We start from the raw sequence: 6,394 nt of genomic DNA, 5'->3' as shown, positions 1-6,394 counted from the left end.
CCTGAGGAGGGAGCATCTTGTTTTGTAAAACTGGTTCCGTTTCATTCCTTCAACCAGACAACCTGATGTCAGATAAGATTTCTTTGTTTTGTAGTATTTGTGCTTACGTTTAAACACTAGATATGACATTTCTATTAAACCGTTGCAGTTTTATCACAAAATCTGTGTCTAAGATACACATTAGTAGCACCTTTATTTTGTTAAATGCAACTATTTCTTCAGTGGTACAACCTCTTTCTTCTTTTGTTCTCGGCCCGTACATTCTACAGATCGAAGATTACAACCAAAACCAAAAATAGCTTATAAAGCAAGTTTAAAAAAAACATGTCCGACCTGTTTATCCCTCTGACTCAAAGATTATATCTCGTTAAATTCACTTTTCATTTTGAAGCAAGAGAAATAGAAGAATCATGAGTTAAAAACAGGGTCATTAAAAAAAGGCAATAAATCAAACCACTAAGGCTTTGAGTGTGGACCAATCGTCCGCCCTCATCCTCATTACTTGACTTTAATTACTGCCTGGAAGGCAGAAAGCTGCTATTGTCCCGTCCTTGTTAGCCTTTTAAGGTTTTAACTTCCTCATATTTAGGTGAACTTCTCATCACATGACCACACCAAACTGTATTTCTATAGTAACTTAGTCAACAAAAAAATAAATAAAAACACAGAGAAGAAGATATAGTGGATATGCACTTTTAACCCTCGTTGTAGAAGTGAATTGTCGCACCCTTATAAGTTTACTTGTAGTTCACTAAAATGGACAACTTTTTGCAAATGTACATGCATTTTCCAAAAGTAAAAAGCAGACATAATCTCTCACTCAACGTTACTAGAGGCAGCTGTACTTGTGACAAACATTAGCCCCCACTTTACTTTTAGCAATTATTCTTTTTGTACATTTACCTCCCAGATAATTACAGCATTATTGACTCATCTGAACTGAAAACACAGACAGTTGTTCAAAATTTTCTAAACAAATTAACCAGGCAGACTCTGCAAATAAGCTTATTTCTGGAAGACTGATAAAAAGGGATCCTCCTGCATGACCTGGCACTTTTGACACATGTGAAAAGCAGATGTTGGGAAGCAAACACGTGTGTTGTAAATAACTAAATTGTATTTGGAGTGAAAACCTTAGGTATAATTTTAAGTGAACATTTTTAAATAAGTAAAGAAAATGTTTTATGGCTTATTTTGAAATGGGTATGTACTTTAAATGTGCTAAATGAGTGTTTGTCTGCATGATAGTGATGCAAAGTCATTCACAGATACATGTACCACGTGTCATTGAAAAGCTGCAGCTTAGTCTGTTTACTAGTGAATTTGTTTCAGTTCAGAGGCAATCTGTTATAAATCTGCACTTGAAGATCTAGCAATATTTATATCTATATATTTTTAAAGTTGTCTGAAACACTAAACAATGATTCATTGACTTATAACTTGAAGATAATTTCCTATTAATAGCAAAAAGTGACATCTAGTGGTGAAGGATTTGAATGAATCCTCTACATTGTAACATGTCAAAATACCAACATCCTATGTTTGTTATACATAATAATAATACATAATATGCATCTATATGTATTAAAGTTTATTTTAATAATGTGATTTATTCATTTATATATGTTAATTGACACTTTCTTCTATTTTTTTGCATTTGTGTGTCTTCTTTGTTGGTGCTGTTCCTAAAACTGCCTCATATTCCACTTGGACCTGAAAAAAATACCTAAATTGTTGGCTAAGTTGGCGTAAAATACACAAAAAATATAATTTATGAAGTCTTATTTCCATAAAATCCAACTATTTTAAGTGTTTCTTGGTTCTTCTTTGACAGACTTCAAAACTTTGAAAGATTTCTCAAAAATAAAAAGTCTTAAGTCTTCCGATCTTCCTGAAATTGTTCCTTAATGTAACGTTTTATGGAATTATTAAGGAGTCAGCAAAAATAAAGAACAAAGAAATAAAAGAAGAAGGGACTTGAGCTTCCTTGAACTGCTTTAACAACTTCACATGAAAAAGTTTCCAACAAAGGCAATGCAAAATGACTTCTTTTGGTTTATTTTGTTTATCAAATGTGTTAGACAAAGCAGGGCTGTCTGACACTGATCAACCTGTTTGCTCAAGGAGTGGCCCTGCACTGCTGATTGTTGCCCTTGACTTTGCTGTTAATTCAAGTGCGCGGTGTCATTCATTTTCAGCAAATGTTCTTTATTTTTTTTGTCAAATTCACTCTTTTTTATTTCATTTTTTAAATTATTTGTCCTGTCCAGCAGCTCTTCACGAGGCAGATGAGAGCTGAGGACTTCTTCTGTTAGAAAAAATGATTCGTCAAGGTTTAGCTTTGGACACACAAGGTGTATATTTGTATAAACCCCCTTTGTACTTGAGGCCAAATGTTATATTTGAGAGTATTTCTAGTTAGATCAATGGAAAACAATAGTAGAGTGGGATATTAGGGATAGGGGTACAAGAAAAGAAAAAAAAGGGGTCAAAAAGTTCAAGAATCACATAGGAGTGGATAGAATACATACAAAGTTTAACATTTTAACTTTTACAGGTAAACATTTACCAACAAAGGCTGGGTCTGTCCACAAACATCCACACACTCATAAACAGGCTGGAAGAACCTTCACATACATACACATTAACATATACATAATACAAATAAGTTTATTGGTCACCTCACACGCATATACAAATATGCATACTAGCAAACAAATGTGAAATATAGGAAACTCGTATATTTCGGCCAACAACAACGGTTTAGAAAATACTTTTTCTTGTATAATTCTCCTGCCACTAAAACCTAATGTCTTACAAATATAAAAGTTTTTGTTAAAAAAGTAGCAGAAATATTGTATTTTTAATGTACAAAATTTCTGCAACATTTAATTTTAAGTTTTTAAAAATAATTGACATTGATCATAGGATATATTTTCCATTTTGAACTAAATGTATTGGTTTACATGTTTGAATTGGTAATCTTCTGCATCCCACTAAAGTGTTAAACAGTGATAAGAGCTCTAAATGAGAAGATTATTTGCCTCCAGCGAAATAAAAAGTAGTAAAGCAAAATTGAACTGTTGCTAGGTAACATATGTCAATAGTTTGTTGAAGCTTTGGCTCCAGCTCAACGCGGTTCAACCAGCTGCTTTACATAATGTGCTTACTTGAGTCTACATAGGCAAACTTTAATATGCCGTCATGATTCTCCAAAGCCCCGACTGTTAAGAGCCTCTAGAAAACGTCTAATGATGTCAGAAGATTGATTTTGATTTTTTTTTATGATTTATTTATTTTGTTTATGAAGTGAAATTGCTTAAAATGCAGAAAAATAGAGATTTTTAGTCTACTGTCAATTAGAAGGTGTCATTTCCCCCACTATTTTCCCATTTTCCCATAATTTAGAGTCTTTTTAACATTGTATTTGTTTTCATGTCAAATAAAAATGAATGACATGAATGAAATGAAAAACAATGTACTAAATATGATGTAGTACAAGAAGAAATAGATTTAAAAAGACCTCAAACTTAAACCTATACTGTAAAATAGTTGCTGTAGAATTTACAGTCATTTGATGGCAGCTGGATGTCAGTAATTATTATAAAAGTATTTTACTGCTTTCACACCTAACGCAAATCCCACGGTAGAGACAGCCAGCTCCAATGTTTATCAATGGGACCGGCATGCTCTGAGGTGAATTGAAGCCCCGCGGCGCGATATGAGCAACTGGTGTGGTGTGAAAGTCTGGCAGTAGCTCGATTTGAGGCGCGAATTGGTCAAAATGTAAATACCTGAAGCTTGACAGATGCATCTTACAATCAGAAACTCAGATTTGGGAACGTGACTTAATCAGTGACTAGATCAGGGGGTAGAATACTAGTCCAGAACTTTCATCCTTTTTTCTTTACCCGTTTGAGCAGCAGGGTTGGAGTGGTCATCTGGTTACTTAGGGGCGAAGGCGGGATAAACTCCCGCTGCAGAGCTCACTCGCTCGATATGCCGGCAGACAGCAAGACGCTGCGGGGGCTGCCAGCTCGGGTCTCATCAAGACATTAAAAAAAAAAGATGAAAAGTCTCCTAATTTTATTTTCCCCCTCGGATTAAAACAAAACAGTGAGCTCAGCCACAGAGACACAGAAACACAGTGGAAGCGGCTGTCATACAGACAGAGCCCCCTGTGCCATTAAAGTCTTTTAATAATAATCATAACCAAACAGTGCAACATGATTCCTGACGTTTTTGTATCGTGTGTCATATGTGTCTTCCATTCATTCTAAGTGAGATATCCACAGACAGACCTGGTAACTCCTCCCACATGCGGCCGCAGCACCAAAAACACATTTTTTGACAGGGGGTAAGCAGCGAATTCGCTACGCAGTGAAAGAGTTGCGGGGCACGCGGATTTGTCGTACGAATTGCGTCCGGTGTGACAGCATCTTTACAGTGTACCTCTACTTTTTTTCAACTTTATGTGTTTTATCCAATCCCTAATGGTGATTCTTGAAAAATGAAAAAACTCCTGAAACTTTTATAGACTTCAAACTAAGAATGTTTAGTGTAAATAGGATTATATAAAATTAATAGTTCTCTACTGTTGCACCATTAGGTTGTGTTTGTTTTAAGGCTCTAGCTAGGATCAGATTAACAAAAGAGAAAAGTAGTTATAGTTGAAAGCACAACTTCAGAAATCTATGTGTGAGCCTGATTCAGCTGTGGAGCAGTAATATCAGCGTTTGATTTTTGAGAAAAGAAGGTAAGCTAATTCTCCTGGTGAATGGCCTGAGAGGATCCCTCCTTCAGGTGGACGTTCCTGAGGTTTCTTCTTTTTTTTCTTGGAATCAGGTTTTTTCCTTACCACGAAGAAGTGTCTAAAGACAGGGATAACCAGTTTAATTTAGTCTGTTTAGTTTAGTTTATCAATCAGCTCTTGTTTATATTTTATGACTGACCTTTTCCTTCTGTAAAATTACCGACATGAAGCCCAGTGAGGCTGCAAGACACCTCTGACAAGAGTTTCTAGAACATACAAACACAAAAAAAACCTAGAAACAGCAACAGGCCTGCAAGATGGAAGACATGGATACGGAGATTAAAATATTTAAAATAAGCAAACTCTGCCTGAACACGTCAATGGTGGGAAAGAGGAACACCAGTTTGTCATAGAAAACTGATGCGTGTCGTGGAAATTTGCTGCTTATCTATGGAACCATGTGAAATAATGAGCACGAGTCAAATACTATGGGTGTGTGTGTTTTTCACTTCTCCTACTTCATGGTAAACCTTTTTCCGCCCTGGACCTGCATTTTAAGTTGGAACATGTAAATGGGAAGGAAATTCGAAAACATGCAAAACACAGTTTGCAGCGGATTTTCTTTGTGTAATTCTCTGTTTTGGAAGTTTACTCATTTTGTTTATTTAAATCTAAAATAAATGGTATCTTTTTGAGGTTTTTTTAAATACATGTCCAGTTTTTCTCTGTTTTGTCAAAGATATAATGCAAATGTGATTTCACGTTCTATGGGAATGTTTTAACCCAAAATAGCCCCAACCCTACTACTCTACTATCAAGCTGGTTTCTAGCACTTTCTGCCTGACAGACTGCTGGTTTAATGTATGTTCAGTAATTGACACCCAGGAGTGGGCGCCCCTATTCAAAGTGTTACAACAACAGAATTCCCTTCCTTGTTTGCTCCAGAAAAACTTTCACTCATCTTTTAAAGTTTTTTGAACTAGAGTAATGGCCATAGGGCTTTTTTTCAACATGTTTCCTTCTTAGTTATGGCTGAAGCTGCAAATCGACTGATAGCAAATACTGGGAGGTAATTGTATAGTTTTTATTCTGTTTTAACAAAAATTTTTCTTGTTATTTTGAATTCTTTTTGTCTAACCCTTATGCTATCTTATGGGGTCCAGATGACCAAAGGCTTACATTGATGTGTGATCCCTCCCATGAAAATGTAGATTAAGGTGGACACCATTTTATGTCTTCCACAGACACCAGTGAAAATCAAAACTCATTTAAAAAAAAGTTCAGTACACTGTCTTGTAGGGTCTAGATGGCCCCACTCCCAACATCAACATACCTAGGATAGGACAAGGGTTACACTAAGCTGACTGAAGAGCAAGCAGACTTTTTAACCATCACTGTAACATCTATAAGTCATTTATCACAAATAGTTGACATCTCCATACAGTCCAGTAATTGAAGCGATGAGAGTAACAGATGAGTCATCAGAGAGAGGGTCTATCAAGTGGGCTAGTGGGCTCCACATTTGTCAAAAGTAAAACTGGCACAGGACCTGATGTGAGTAGCATTAGGGAGGAGAAATAGCGCTCATTAACTTTTAGAACACTTCGGAAGCCTGCAGATATTTCCCAAGATAACCCTGGA

The sequence above is a fragment of the Oryzias melastigma genome, linkage group LG24 (assembly GCF_002922805.2).
Source record: "Oryzias melastigma strain HK-1 linkage group LG24, ASM292280v2, whole genome shotgun sequence".
In the NCBI taxonomy this organism is placed as follows: Eukaryota; Metazoa; Chordata; class Actinopteri; order Beloniformes; family Adrianichthyidae; genus Oryzias; species Oryzias melastigma.
Note: the sequence above shows the minus strand (reverse complement) of the source record.